Source organism: Pinus tabuliformis, chromosome 9, assembly GCF_031772625.1.
Source record: "Pinus tabuliformis cultivar Carrire ecotype Pingquan chromosome 9, CPIR1, whole genome shotgun sequence".
Taxonomy (NCBI): Eukaryota; Viridiplantae; Streptophyta; class Pinopsida; order Pinales; family Pinaceae; genus Pinus; species Pinus tabuliformis.
The window spans coordinates 318,116,604-318,133,827 of record NC_142307.1 but is presented as its reverse complement, the minus strand read 5'-3'; the positions used below and the strand labels follow the sequence as shown (position 1 = coordinate 318,133,827).

Sequence of the window (17,224 nt, the reverse complement as noted above, 5' to 3'; positions counted from 1 at the left end):
ATAAGTTGCTAAATGGAGTAGTATTTGTGGTTGAAGATCAACTACATGGGCTAGATGAAACTGAGTATAAAGATTTGGCAGAAGAAGACAAAGTTAGAAAGAACCCAAATTATGATGGTGTAGATTTTTACTTGTACATTCAACAACTTATGTGATATGCTAAAACAAAAGATGGGAATCTGCTATACTCTTAAGTGGAAACCAAAATTGATCGATGAAAATAATAAGCAGAAAAGAAAGAATATTAGTTGCACATAACAAAATATTGATCAATGAAAATAATAAATAGAAATATAAGAATATTAATCGCACATAACAAAACATTTCTCTCAGGAAAGAAACTGCTAAACATGCTAACTATCTATATTGCATTAACCATAATATCAAAGAAGAAAATACAATGCATTTTCAACCTGAGCAATTCATGCACTAATACAATCTAACTCTACCTCACAAGCCAACTCAAGCCAACAATTAGCCACTTATGATGCCTGCCAAGCCCCTATTTACTTGTGTAATTCTTGGGAGTATTAGCCCGGATTTAATTGGGAAATTCACTCTCCATAACTGCGCAATCCATCCATAGGCCCTCAACTAATTGGTTGCACCATTTGTACAAGTTGGAAAGAAAATTATACAAACGATAGTACAATATCCCTGAACTCTTATCTCAACTGGGTGTTCCTGTGAACTCACATGTAAGAGTTATTTATGAGTGAATCTTCATTTAACATTGTCGTGAACTCTAATCTCAACTAGGTGTTCCTGTAAACTGACATGCAAGAGTTATTTATGAGTGAATCGTCATTTAACTCATGTGCTACTCAGGATGCATAACCTCCTGCTGGTTCCTCCAACAGTTAGAACTAGTTTAACTGACTATAACTAAGTTATCTAATTACAAGTCAAAAGAACTCAACATGGGCCCCTAAAATTTAGGGATCACTCTACATGACTCTAGATGGATTTCCAACTCTAATATCCTAAGTCAATTATATCAATTTAACTTAATTAACTATTACAAGTTGCTATGAGAATAGAATTTCGATTTAATTCACAATTTAATTCAATCACAAATTAAATTGGAATTTATTGTTGTTATTTTTAACATACGGTTTAGTGAATCTCATGAATTTTTCTTAGTGTGCAAATATTAGCAACAATTAAGAAGAAGCAACAAAATTTGAAGAAGAATTAAAGTTCCTTGAAGCATGTCAATGTAGAAGATGCAATAATGAAGGTTGAAGACATCATGAGCGATATAGAAAATGAAATGGTTAATGAAATTTTGATGTATTGGAATCTTGAAGAGATTAAATATTATTATGGATTGATGTGGGAGTTGTCTAAAGAACAAGAAACTATTCATGATAGAAATGAACTTGTTGAGAAAGGAGTTGAAGTGACTTCGCGTCATCCCATTTATAACCAGAAGCAATATCCAAAGTTCATGAGAAAACAAAATGTTTATATATATATATATATATATATATATATATATAAAGTTATAATTTTAAAAATTATAAAGATATAGATAGAATATTTTTACATATGAGAAGTTTATATGAAAAAATTAAAACATTAGGAGCCCAAAATTGTTCTTGCTTGGCTAAGAGCTTCATTTTTTTTGGAGTTACAGAAATAGGTTAGGGGCCCAATACCCAAAAACAAAAGTCAAAGCCTATCCCTTTCAACCACAATATTAATTTTAAAAAAAACTCCATATTTTCCATGATATTATTTTCACCTAATACTTTTATTATTAAAAAAAAACAAAAATATATTATTGTGTATATAAAATTTTAACAAAATATAATATGTAAATATTTTAGCTAATATGAATTCATAACTATCTATATTGCATTAACCTTAATACGAAAGAAGAAAATACAATGCATTTTCAACCCGAACAATTCATGCACTAGTACAATCTAACTCTGCCTCACAAGCCAACTCAGGCCAACAATTAGCCACTTAAGATGCCTACCAAGCCCCTACTTACGTGTGTAATTCTTGGGAGTATCAGCCCAAATTTAATTGGGAAATCCACTCTCCATAACTGAACAATCCATCCATAGGCACTCAACTAATTGGATGCACCATTTGTAGAAGTTTGAAAATTATACAAATGATAGTACACTGTCCATGAACTCTAATCTCAACTGGGTGTTGTGAACTGACATGCAAGAGTTATTTATGAGTGAATCTTCATTTAACACTGTCTGTGAACTCTAATCTGGGTGTTCGTGTGAACTAACATGTAAGAGTTATTTATGAGTGCATCTTCATTTAACTCATGTGGTACTAAGGATGCACTGGTGCCCCACCCCACTACTAGACCTCCTGCTAGTTCCTCCAATAGTTAGAACTAGTTTAACTGACTATAACTAAGTTATCTAATTACAAGTCAAAAGAAGTCAACATGGGCCCCTAAAATTTAGGGATCACTCGACATGACTCTAGATAGATTTCCAACTCAAATATCCTAAGTCAATTATATCAATTTAACTTAATTAACTATTACAAGTTGCTATGAGAATAGAATTTCGATTTAATTCACAAATTAATTCAATCAAAAATTAAATTGGAATTTCTTGTTGTTATTTTTAACATACGGTTTAGTGATCTCATGAATTTTTCTTAGTGTGCAAATATTAGCAACAATTAAGAAGAAGCAACAAAATTTGAAGAAGAATTAACGTTCCTTGAAGCATGTCAATGTAGAAGATGCAACAATGAAGGTTGAAGACATCATGAGCGATATAGAAAATGAAATGGTTAATGAAATTTTGATGTATTGGAATCTTGAAGAGATTAAATATTATTATGGATTGATGTGGGAGTTGTCTAAAGAACAAGAAACTATTCATGATAGAAATGAACTTGTTGAGAAAGGAGTTGAAGTGACTTTGCATCATCCCATTTATAACCAGAAGCAATATCCAAAGTTCATGAGAAAACAAAATGTTTATATATATATATATATAGATATATAAAGTTATAATTTTAAAAATTATATATATATATATATATATATATATATATATATATATAAAGTTATAATTTTAAAAATTATAAAGATATAGATAGAATATTTTTACATATGAGAAGTTTATATGAAAAAATTAAAACATTAGGAGCCCAAAATTGTTCTTGCTTGGCTAAGAGCTTCATTTTTTTTGGAGTTACAGAAATAGGTTAGCGGCCCAATACCCAAAAACAAAAGTCAAAGCCTATCCCTTTCAACCACAATATTAATTTAAAAAAAAACTCCATATTTTCCATGATATTATTTTCACCTAATACTTTTATTATTAAAAAAAAACAAAAATATATTATTGTGTATATAAAATTTTATCAAAATATAATATGTAAATATTTTAGCTAATATGAATTCATATAAACATATAATTGACTATATTTTAATTTAAAATGCTATATTTCCTATATATATATATTAAAAATATATTAATGATAATGTGTGTATTGTTAAGATCTTTTGTGATGTGAAGGTGATGAGTTAGAAATTTTGTGAGTAAAAATAGATAACTCACACCACTTAACAAACTAAAAAATTCAATAATTTAAAAATATTACTGTCATAAAGTCAAGCTAATTTAAAAACCGTTTTACTTTATGTTTTCATTTTTATTAATATTATATTATATTGAAATTAAATAAAAATTTTTTTATCTATTTAAAAACTAATATTCTTATTAATATAATATTTTATTGAAATTAAATAATAATTTTATATATAAGTTTTTTATAATATATATATATATATATATATATATATATATTTAAAAATATTTATTTTCAACTATTAATGAACTGAATTTTTCAGATAATTACATACGAAAATATTTACTACCTTTTCACTTTTGAATGTGATCATCTTTATAGTGTTGAAACCCACTGCCCCGGTAATGCTTGCTTCCCCAGCAATCTAATTATTTATCTGTAATGGTTAATACTTCTCTTACCAATCTAATCAATAATTTGTAATGCATCCACCAAGTGCGGTTATGTGAGGGTCTACGTCTCTATACTTTTATCCAACCACGTGGAAATATATTACAAGGAGGGGAAACCTCTACTTGGATCACAGGGTTGCCGTTCGATGAATAAACCAGACTGCTCCTTTGAGCTGCACGCCATTATATATCACGACGAACAGCCGGGAAATCAGAATACAGAACAATAGGGGCTATTATTCTATGTATGCTTGTCAGATCATCTGTTCATTATCTCGTTGTTCCTTAAGTGCATATAAATTGGATTCATTTAATTGGGTTTGTTCTCATACATGCTAGTATTCATTATTATATCACAATGGCCGCTGTAAAGGTATCGTTAATGGCCATGAAGGGAACATCGCTCCTACAATGGAAGCCAACGGAGAGGTCAACAGGGTTCGATAAAATCAGGAATGCCAGTGTCGAGAGGCCTTCAAGTGAGGTGTATGGCAGAGGTAACTATAAGTAATTTCGTTTCTCAGATTAATACTATTTTTTGAATTACTATCCTTGTACCCAATATTGTTGTTGTTTCTGTATATATGTATGAACTTAATCCTATTCTGAGCAACACGTCCATATGTTGTGGAATTGACAATATCGCCCGTGTTCTTCAATATAGTTTGCAGACTCGAATTCATATGATCATGCACTGAGGTAAAGTTGCTGCATTAATGAAGGCTAGCATTAAGTTTGGGGACGTTTTTGCTTTCGGTGGGCCAGCACCAGAGACCATAAATGGAAGACTCGCCATGCTCGGATTCGTCTCAGCTCTTGGGGTGGAAATTGCTAGTGGGAGGGATCTCTTCTCTCAACTGGCCAATGGAGGAGTTCCACTGTTTCTTGGAAGCGGGGTTCTGCTAACGCTTTCTTCGGTCATACCCACGTTCAACGGCGTCTCCACAGAGAGCAAATCACCAATAATGTCTTCTGGAGCAGAAATGTGGAATAGGCGTTTTGCCAGGATTGGCCTCATTGCATTGGCCTTCACCGAATACTTAAAAGGAGGTCCTCTCATCTCATGATCATCATCGCCTCACAACTCCATAGTACGATCTAATCATACCCCAATTGTATTTACTCGACGTTTAAGAAATAAACAATGTAACCATTATTTTTGGCTATTAATATCATATTTGAAATGCATTTGTCCATGACTCAAAAGTTTTACATAATAAACATAAACATTTGAACGGAAGACTGTTTACATCTTTACGAATCCACTGTTGATATTTTTAATCACAACTATACAGGGTTCACTTATTTGATGGTTTACCATTTCTGTGGAAGACAACTATTGTAATATTTTTCATCACAACTCTAATATAATCCACTTATTCGGTGATTTGCTATTTCTATCGGAGACAACGAATGTATTTTTAAGAGATGAGTTGAAGTTCTGCTAGGAGAATTACCATCTGGAGGACATGTGCACACACTTCTGGTGTGCTTGCAACCATGTAGTAGGACACTAAGTTCTAACTTTGCTAGAATCTCTTCCTCAACGTCACTAACGAAACATTTTTATAAATGGAATCTATTAACTTCCTTGTATGGATGGCTATTGCTTAAAAGTTTGTGACTCGGTAAATCACTCCAAATAATGGTTTATCTTTAATAATGTGCATGGGGAATTTTAACAAAGTGACTATAAGCAATATAGGTTAGATATGATTTTTTATGCCATTCTCACAATTGCCATCATTTTAGGTGTAAATATAGGCCTACCACCTTAAGTTTCATCATGTCATTAGTAATTCCATGGAGAGCGAAGTAATGTTCCTTTGAGAGGCCCATATTGATCAAAACCAACAAACTTCTTCAAGTCCACCTCACGAGAACAATACCATATGTTATTATACATTAGTCTATTAATGTGTAGACCTAAAGAGGGTTGTGAAAGGCTACACAGTCTCAAGTTATAAGTTTCTTTGTGGTGTTGCTAAATGTGTTGTGTATGCCAATGTTGTTCTCCTAGTATACCTTGAGCTAGTATACTTGAGAACTTGTCAATGAACATCTTGTGAATGTTCTCAATCTACATCTTGTGGTCCTGCACATTGTGCTAATAGAACTTCTTATCTAGCTTCTTACCAAAATTTAACTCCAATTTCTTAACTTCGATTTCCAAGATATTCAACATAGCTAAAGTAGAATAGGTGTTCATGTTGTTTTAAGAAGTATTGGATGAGTTATAGGGATTATTCTTCATGGATAAGGCCACTAGAAAAAATTACTAGGTCACAAGGACAAGGGAGTGTGAAGTGTTATAGATCTCTAATCTAAATGTGGATCCAATAATAGTACCTGGCCCAACATCTCACGGCACTAACTATAGAGGCTCAATATGACATGGGGTCTTCACTTATTGAATATATGACATGCCACATTTATTCACAGAATATTAAGAAATATCCCTAGATTCACCACATATTGATAAATATTGCCCAAAATCATTCTGTTGAATCCTTGTCCCAATACATCTTTTCCAGTAACAAAAAGCTCTTATTTTTAGAACATACTCCTTTTTCTATATCGAATACCTATAAACCCCCTAGTACCTTGACCTCCTCCCAATTCCTACGATATATTAACTTCATTTTTCATAATTTCAAAACCCCCATTAAGAGTGAACATGACAAGATATTGGTTAACAAGGTGAAGTTGACATGAGCCATGCATACAACCATACTACTCGACTACCTAGGTGCTAGAGAGTGGTTTCTCTAATAGTTATTCTTAGTGTACTATAGAAATAAAACATCTTGGTAGCCTATATAAGCTAAATTTTGGGTATACCAAGGGAACTTCCAATAAACCTAAAGGTACATGGAAGTGAAATTCTATATATATGGATTGTTTGATGTAGTACTATTCAAAGGGGTACCAATAATGGTTTCCAACAATGTAATTCCACTTGTATTTCATATGTGTATTCTTTCCCTATCATAATGTTATCCAATAAATGACATATCACCGTGTTATTTAAATATTTTATAACATGTATCTAAAGAGAAAAAGAGAAAATTTATAACCCTAGAAAAAGCTCTTAAAATCACTAAAAAGTAACTCGTGCAAGGTAAATTTTAAGGCTGAAAATATAAGATGATCACTAATCCAATTATGCTTCTTATACTGGATATTATGATTGCAATTATGAAATTCCATGACTTCTCTAGTTCTATTAACACTAGTTTGATTCAAATCTACGCTCTCTCTCACAATATAGCCAATGTGAGAGTAAGAACCAATCTAGCATAAACCTTTAAAAGAATGTTATTTTAATTCAATAACATCTCTACTCTTTAAAGAATTATGGAGGTATAAAATAGGCCTCATTAGGACTATTATAAAATAATAGTGGTTATCATAAAATAATATTAGATTACCTTATCAAGTTTGGAGAGAGAAAAGAAAAAAATATTTTTTCAACTTGTATTTTCAACTTATCTCCTATAATTTTACTCAAATTTTAAGCAGGAGCACTTTTTGGATGAGAAATTTAGTTTTGCATCCAAGGAGTACCAGTTTTACATACTTTCGATGGACCCTACAACACGAGAAATGTGAAATACATCAAAAGAATATAATAGTAATCACATTCTTTTCATGTATTTCACATTTTTCGTGTAGTAGGGTCCATTGAAAGTATGTGACATGGGTACTTCTTGGATGAAAAATTAAATACCGCATCAAATGTTGGATGCTCAAAATATGAGTTAAATTGTAAGGAGATAAGTTGAAAATACAAGCTGATTTTTTTTTTCTTTTTTCTTTTTTACTCCAAAAATGTTGAATCATCCCTCATGGTTGACATCATCATATTCAATCCTATTGATTCTTATAAATTTTATTTTTGTTGTACATTTTTGTTTTGAGGCTCATTTTTTACCTCAAAATTTCTCTAATGTCCTAGACTTTGTTTTGGATGAATTGCCTTTTGAAATGAGCTACTTTTCAAGAGGGATTTACTTCTTGGATTAGTTTTCCCAAATTCTGCATAGAGTGTTTGATAAATTGGCTTAAATATTCATGTCCACTTTCCTCTTCAAAAGTCAAAAAAAGGAAAACAAATTATTTATTTCCACTAAAATTTTGTTTATGCCCAAGAAAGATCTTTGATGTCACTAATATTGTAATAAAACCCAAAAATTCAAAGTATTTACATAAATGTAGTGAAAAAACCAATAACACAGAGAAAATAGAGACAAAACAAAAATATCTCTTTTGATAATAAAAGATAGATATTTATGGTTACTTTCCTTTTTAAGGGGGCAACCTCTAAGAGTAATTCTCCAAATAAAATCGCAATTCTTGAAGAAAACATTCTCTCTCTCTCTCTCTCTCTCTCTCTCTCTCTCTCTCTCTCGATATATATATATATATATATATATATATATATATATATATGCTCCAAAGAAATACTCTTCCAGGAACCCTTAGACACCTCCACATATGTCACCGATTGTGTTTAGTGTAAACATGTCAATGTTAATTATGAAACCGAACCTTGTAGGAATATTAACTGAGACACAAAGTAGAGGTAGTTAGTTTAAGGGGTCAACCATTAGAGCTCCCATAGGAAGATGAGATAACTATAGCACTTGAGCTGTCTCTCTCTTTCTCTCTCTCTCTCTCGATATATATATATATATATATATATATATATATATATATATATATATATATATATATAATGTAAAGGATTTATTAAAAGATAAAGTAACCTTGAAGATAAGTATCCAACGGACAGAAACCTTTCATATTAGTCCTTTTTTTACAACAACATGTATATTCATTCCTAATGGATATAAATATTTTTTTCTTTGGATAAAAAATTTTTAATGACTAATCTCTCCTTTTCTGGTCCGACAATGAATTTGTTATCCTTGAAAACATTTTTTCAGAATCAATCAGGTTGTATAAATGTATCCACGCTATGAAGGAAGAACCAAAAATTAATGATAACTTTGAATTAGTTTATACTTAAGTATTTTCTATATGTCAAAATTCCACATACAACAAAACAAGAAACTTCGAAGTCTACTTACCACATCTTCTTTTGTATTTTCTAGTTTGATAGAGTAATTAGCATACACAAACATACATGCATATGTTAACCATGTCATCAAGAACAAACTAGGTGTAAAGTTGACCAATATACTAGAACTCATAAATAAATGGTTTCAAGTTTACACTTTTGGAATTTATGTAACAATCATGGATACAAAATATCATTTGAATCTGGAAAATCAAATGGAATGAAGAAGTAACTTACTTTTTATATTTATGAGAAATAGATAGGAGTTTCTTTGACATATATTCCAACATTTTAGTAGAATGACTTATACATTTTAGATGAAAAACCTATAAATTCAAAGGGCCAGATTCCAATAGTTCTCCTTTCCACCCAAGTATCATATAGAAAAATAGTTTGTAACTTATATTCTATTGTAGTAGACTTCACACATTCCAATAGGATTATCATAGTTAAGCACAATAGTCACAAAAGTCATGAGCCATGCTCACATAAGTGGACAAAATCATATGTCGTCCATTAAAAACAAAAAAGGGTAGTAGGTGCAAGAGGATACTCTATGATCCCAGAGGGAAAAGGTAGCATCATATGCTAAGTGCCTTAGGGTAGCACTAAACAATATGGAAGCATCATATGCCCTTTTAAGGGGTCTCCATTTAGCAAAGGAATCTAAGATAAGATCATTGGTTATCCTAGGTGATTCCTGAGTGATTATTAGAGGAATGCTTTAGAAAATGTCATGAGTGGATAACAAGCTTGCTGTAATCATAGCTTGAAATCCTTGAACTAAAATAGAGGCAAGCACATTAAGGAAAATAATATTCTACCATGTGAAGTGAGGGCTCAATGTAGAGGATAATATTTAGGTGAAAAAGACCATCAAGCTAACCAAAGGTGGGTTTGAAAAATATTGGGTGCACTCACCATGCAACACCCACCAAGGTTATGTGTGTGTGGCCTTAGGAAGAATGAAGGGAATTCACAGGAAAAGCATGTGAGTTGTCTTTGTTTCTATTCTAATTGTTTGTATTTCATCGCAGGGGGTTCATGTCTCAGCTTGACATCATAGAAACATAATCTTCTCTATTGCAGTTGGAGTCCCTGGGTGTTATCTCCCTATACTACTAGTGTAACCCCTTATTGTTATTATTACAACCCCCTTATTATATTGTTGTGCCTATGCAGTCCCCATATTTTTATTATTGTGCCCCATAGAAGCCCACTATTGCTATTATTGTGTCCTTACATTATTATTGTTATGTCAGCTCTAATTATATTATGACCCCTTAGACTCATATATATATAGAAAGGAGGTCTTGTCATTTGTATCATCGAAAAATTGTTCATTTGTGTAATGTAAAGTTGGTTGCCCCCTCGAAGAGGTTAATTTCTAAGGCATTGATCTTTCTTTTCTATCTTTTTGTGAGCTGGTTTCATAACATTTGGTATCAGAGCCTTGGATTCTAGGGTTTCACTACTCGAAAGAGGTCATCATGGAATTTTTGCTATAACGTTTTCTCTACAAAGTTTCAAAAGCGAAAAAAAACCCATTTTAGACGAATTCGTTCTAAACCTAAGGTCCGAATTTTAGGTCTTTTATCACTATATTTTCAAAGATATCATCTGAGAAAGTTAGGTTTTGCGCAAGCTCCAGAATTTCATCTCAAATAGGTTATCATAGGATTTTCTCTATAAATTTTGTTCTATGAACGTTCAGACTCTGAAATTGAATCCCATTTGAGCCGAAAACTTGGTGATGCTCGGGACCAAATTTCAGATCTTGTTTCACTATATTTTCAGAGATACAGTCCATTTCAAGGATAAAATTTAGTTTTCTGTGTATATTTTTCAGATGCAAAGGTCGAAACAGTGACATGTGGCATATCGCACAAGTTTCTTCTACTCAAACATTATATAATCATGTCATCTCGGGAGATTTGACATAACTCTTCCTTTTAGAATCCAATCTTGATCAGACTTGCGGGGTCAGAAAGAGGACTCAAAGGGATACTGTAGGACTCAATTTTAGAACATGGAGATATGAAATTATAAATTTATAGTCGTTCCAAGATCGAGCTCCTAAAATCAAGAAAAGGAGATATGAGGAAGCTTGATGGCAAGGATCAATAAATTCGATACTATAGATGGAGCAATATTTTGATGTACATGAGGTGCAACTATTAGGATACAAAGAGAAACACCTTCTTTAGCCAATTGATAAATCTCAAACAAAAGGGTTCAATGGAAGAGCACACTAAGGACTTTGAAAAATTGAATATTAGGGTAAAGTATATTCCAGAGAATCAAAGGATTTATGTTTTCATAGGGACCTTAAAGGATAACATTCAACATGAGGTTCGTCTTTGGGAACCTCATTCATTGGAGAAGGCATTTAGGTTGGCAAGAAAATTTGAAAGCGAAATTATGGAAACAAGGAATCCCACCACTCACGACTATAATTATGGAAGTGTTTCTTCTCCTATCCTTCATGATGGAGGGTTACCCTTGCTCATACCCACAGTATGCATATAAATGCATAAACACATTCGTCTCAGGTATTTAACTCTCAATGGAGTAAAATCTTCAACCTCTAATGGTTAAGGCCCCCTTTTAGTCTTTATGTGGAATGATTCATAGACTTAACAAAGTCTAAAAATTAACCCACCTTTTCCTTTCTATCGGAAATTAATCACCCTGCTTAACCCTCATTAACCTTTAATCCTGACTTTTCATTCAAATCCTTCTTATCGGGATAACCTTTCCCTTTAATACATTGTTTACATATGTTTTAATGTATAAAACCTTCTATCAGTGCTCTTTCACTTTATAAACCATTACAAAGGAAAAACCCATCTACAAAGGGAAAACTCCCAAAACATACCTTTCCACCTTGTACGACCTCTGCACACTTTCTGAGATTAACTTTATCACAATTGGGATATTTCTTCTTCCACAACCACATTACATATGTGCCTCATCACATCTGATATGTGATTGAACTGTGGGACTTCAAACTTTTTAAACCCACGCTCATAACTTCATCAGGTCCGGACCCATCGGCCCTTCACATTATCGCGTGTCGCTTCCATACCCTGATCCTCGATCGGCCAACTTGTATATTAAGCCTCCGCCATTGATCTATTCTTAGTAGATTCGATGGTTCAAATTTAATTTGGGTTGACAACGCACATGGGGGTTAACCACCTGATAAAGTAGTTTCCCCTCACTCCTTCGCTGCTACATGTCGCATTATTAATGGAATCAGAGGACTAATCTTCGATACCATTTACCACTTCTTTGCCACCCGAAATACCACTTAATGTTACAAATACGCCTATTCACTAGTTATCTCCTGCGCTCTCCTCTTATGCAATGACTGTTGATCTATATGATCGATGGCTCTCATCCTTTTGTCGCCTACGCCATTGTTCTATAAGATATAATGGTACTTAAACTTTGACGACTCGCTTCCTCCTTCATCCTTTCTTTTATGCCTTTCACTCTTTCTTTGACATTTCTTTATGGTTTTGGGTTATTTCTTCAGGGTTTTGACTTTTGTTCTTCTGCTACTCAATTCACTCCTAGAATTGAGTCCCCTACAAATTCTTCACATTGCAGCCTCTATAGATCTTACTCTATTTCTCCAACTAGATTCGATAATCCATTATGATTCCTCCGATTCATTCTCTCCTCTGCATGTTCTTCTAAAGTTTGCCTCCAACCATTGTTACAGAACCTATGAATTCATATGTAATTCATTTATAAAATACTTTTTTCACACATTTACATAGCTAGGAATAATCCTATGTATAAATAAGTATAAACAAATGATTACATTCGAGACTCTGTGTATCCAATAGGCCTGTTCTTCAATATCGTGGCCTCCTATGTCTACTTTACCCGTAGGCTTACATTTATGCCAAAAATTTCTATTAAACTAATCCTAGTTCAACTCCTAAATCCTCTGTCCACTTCTACTTCAATTAATTCCTAAAATCTCTCTCTCGTCCCTCAAATCATGAAATTGTTTTAAGAGTCTTGATTGACTTCTAATTCTTTCCATTCACCACTCATGTTCTCATTTATTTGAGAGAATTTACAACTTCCTCTCACTATCTAATTAATTTCTATTTTATGCACTCAAAAGCCTAATATTACATCAATTTATCACTTAGGAATCCAACTTCCTAAAAACACATGACATCCTATGTCTACTTAATTACAATGATTTTATATTGGCTTAAATGCTTCTGTATCAGACTCCCAAAGTCGAAAATATTCATGATATCCTAATCATGTGTCTTCTGATCTTTGTCTTCCTGGATCCCACACTTTGTTTTGTAATTGCCCAAATGTCTTGTTCCTTTGTTTCTACTACACTTCTGATGTCTTTTGCTCCATCTTCTTCTTCTTGTCATTCCTGTTCAGAATCTAATTGATCATGCTTCCTGCTACTACCATTTTCCTCCATTTGGACTGCTTCATTATTAGTTGCCACATTTCTTCAATTTCCTTTTCCAGCACATCATTGGACTGGTCCATATTCTTGTTTTTACGTCTTCATCTTTCTTTTTGCTTCAGGTTGTTGCTGTTGTCCACCAGTTCTTCAATCTGTTGTTCTTCTTCTTGTTCTGTTATTCTTGCTCCAACGTTTGTTGTGACTCCTATGCTTACTGCCTCCCTATCATCCTTACCCTCTTTCATGATTACCTCTTTATGTATTAAATCATGATTGTCCAACACTCTCTCTAGCAATGGAGCATCTTTGTTCCATGGATTGAATTCTTCCATAAAATCTTCTTCTCTCATCTTTATTTTGATGCTCATCTATGCCAAATTTCCTCAATCATCTACAACAAAACCTGCACTCACAAAACACTTGTTAAAATTAAAAACATAAGGCTTCTGTGCCTTATCTTCCTTTGGAAACAATTTATTGTGTTGCTATATTTCTTTCCCCTCTGTCAACACATTAGTATACTATGTTGAATTCTCAAAAGAACTCATGAGACTGTCAACTAGCATCTCTTCCACATCATCTATCCTAATGATGTCTTCTTGCTATTGTCCACCATAGCAAACTCCTTCTGCGATCACACTGTCATACTAAGAATTTTCCAGCAAATATTCTAGCAATGAAATTTATCTATGACACTGTGCAAGTGTTTCATCATCACCTCCAATCCTAAGTTCTTTTTGTTGCAATAAGTCACAACTTCTCTCATTTAAGAGACATTCTTCATCCTTCTTTACTTTAGAGTTTTTATCTTCTGAAAGATACTCTTCCATACTTTTGACAATTTCAAAAGATTTCTCAACCTTTGCAAAAACACTCTTTTATTAGCGTTCTTCCTCCCAAGGTTAAATCCTTTGCATAGGTTCCTTCCTTCTTAACATCCTTCAGTAGATGTCCTTCTTCCTCAACAGCTTCCATGGCTATTTCCACTGTGCCTATCATCATAGTGGGCTGATGATATTTTACTATGTTTTTAGCGAACATAGTCTCTTCTTCAAGCTTGCCTTTAATCTCTTTTTGTTTATCTTCTCCAAGAGCTATCCTTGTCTCATCATTTGCATTATCATTCTCCTTTATGACAACTTCTATAGACTCATCCATAGACTTTTCCTTTTGTATGCAGTCAAATTATTCTTCTTCTGAGAAGTTTTCTTTTTCACCTTTTACTTCTAGATTTTCATCTACTCTAAATATATCTTCAAAAGGCTACTTTTCTCCTGCAATATCCACCATCATACACAAACTATCAATTTTAAAAGTATAAGACTCTGTGGTCTCACTTGACGGTTCATCCATCATATCTCCTTGTTGTTCTAAATCCTTCATATCATTCAGAAGTTCTTCGATGGTCTCCTCTTCAATCTCTTCAATCCCTTCACTTGCTTGTTTGATATATTCCTCCAACTGAATATGAGACCTATCTATCTCATCTTCTTTGAAAACATTAGCTTCTGCTTGTCTTCTTCCTCTTTTATGACAATATTAGCAAATTGTCCTTCTTTACATGTTTCACCTACAAACATATACAAATTGTCAGATTTAAAACCATGTGACCCTTTGGCCTCACTTGAAGTTTCAATCTCCAAGTCTTCATCTTCACTTTCTCCGAGAATTTCTCCCTATTCTGGTTCACAAATGTACTCTTCCATTTCCAACTCAGCTTCTTTGAGTTTTTCCATCACCCACCTCACTTGATTTTTCTGTAGCCTTCACTGCATCTCATGCCATTCCACTAGCTTCTTCCTTAATACCCAACCTTATCTCTGGCTTTCCTAAAGTATTCTCCTTAATGCATCGAGTTTTTCTTTTAACTCGGCAATCTCTTTGTCAATTTCCTCGTGACTCAATTTCTTTCCATTTGTTTTGGCATTCTCTTTCTTCATCTTTCTTCTATTGTGGCTTCTCTCTGAACCTATACTATGACAATTGGTAGTCATTTTCTTCTCCTTTTTCTTCATGAGCTCCTCACTCACTTGCAACAAGCCTCTGCAACAGCTAGTTCTCCTCGTTTGCAGTCTTACCTCACTAAGCTCTCCTCACTTAGTCTTTTAGTAAGTATAGGTCCTTTGTTTGGAAGCTTCTCTTGAGCAACACCTTTACTCCTTCTAGGCTTCTGCAATCTCTCACTCTCTCTTGAGAACACTTCAGTTGTCCTCTCTATCCAATCTCTTGTTGGATTCTTCAGGTTCACTGCCACTTCTCCATCATAGTGTTTTCCTTACTCTATCTTCAAGAACACATCTGGTTCTCCTCTCATAGCTTCTCTTGCTGTCATGTGTGCATCAGTGTAAAAACACAGATTCTCAATTTAAAACAGAACATATTACCTCACTTTCAAGATCTCAACATGATCTTGTTTCACCATTCCACCTATACTTTTAATGGATTTCCTCTATCTCTTGCATCTGCAAGTTTTGCTACACATCACCTGTTGGGTCCCTATAATACTAGTGATTACCCCATTACTATTGTAGTTATACCCCTTATTTATAATGTTGTTCCCCTATTACCCCCATATTGTTATTTCTGTGCCCCATAGAATCCCTCTATTGTTATTTTTGTGGCTTTATATTATTATTGTTAGGTCGGCTAGATTATATTGTGACTCCTTAGACTCCTATATATAGAAAGGACGTTTTGTCATTTGTATCATCCAATAATTGTTCATTTATGTAATCTAAAGGAGGTTTCCCCCTCGAAGAGGGTGAATTCTAAGGTATTTATCTATCTTTTCTATCTTTTCTTGAGCTGGTTTCATAACATTTGGTATCAGAGCTTTGGATTCTAGGGTTTTGCTGCTCCAAACAGGTCATCTTGGAATTTTCGATATAAATTTTTTTCTGTGACGTTTTAGAAGTCGCAAAAAAAACCCATTTGAAAATAAATCGAGTTGAACCTCGGGTCCAAATTTCAGAGCTTTTTGCGTGATATTTACGGACATATGATCTAAGGAAGTTGGTATTTTTGCAGACTCCTGAATTACATTAAAAAACGGTGACTTGGGGAAAATCGTCATAACTTTCTCTCTGTGAATCAGATTGAAATTTCATAAGATGGTACAGAAAGAGGACAGACTTTGGTTTCTTGTATATCGTTTTTAGAACCAAAGATTGAAAATTGTACACGTGGCACTTCATACAAGTTCGCTCTTCTAGAAAGGTCTATAATTAGGTCATCTTGGGAGATTGTGCATAACTCTTTCTTGGAGAATCCAATTTGGATCAGACTAGTGGCATTGAAAAGAGACACAGAGAGCTACTACATATCACAAATTCAGAACTAGATGATTGGAAAGTACAGAGATACATCAGAGTCAATATCAAGCTCCTACAAAGTGAAAAAAGGTGTGTAGATTTTTTTAAATTTTTTCTTAAGCTTGGTTTGAAAATTTATTTTGAAGGAATTCAAAGGGCATAGTAGAGAATTATTATCGGTAACTGATGCCCCGAGGAAATAAAATGCAAACACCTAGTAAGGAACTTGAAAGCTCTAGCACGAATCATGAAGAAGAGGAAGAAATGCTACATGATATATCAAAATTACAAGAACAAGTGCAACAAATGTCACGCTCACAAAAGTTAACAGAAGCTAAGATAAATGGCATGGAAGCTAATATGAATGGCATGGAAGCTAAGATGGACAATTTGAAGA

General features: G+C 33.4%; 1 pseudogene across 1 annotated transcript; it reads left to right on the top strand.

Moving 5' to 3' along the window:
- Positions 1-4,176: 4,176 nt before the first annotated feature.
- On the top strand, positions 4,177-5,253 carry LOC149148497 (early light-induced protein, chloroplastic pseudogene; annotated as a pseudogene). Its single transcript, XR_016262833.1, has 2 exons — positions 4,177-4,474; positions 4,642-5,253. The product of XR_016262833.1 is annotated as an early light-induced protein, chloroplastic pseudogene (transcript).
- Positions 5,254-17,224: the final 11,971 nt, after the last annotated feature.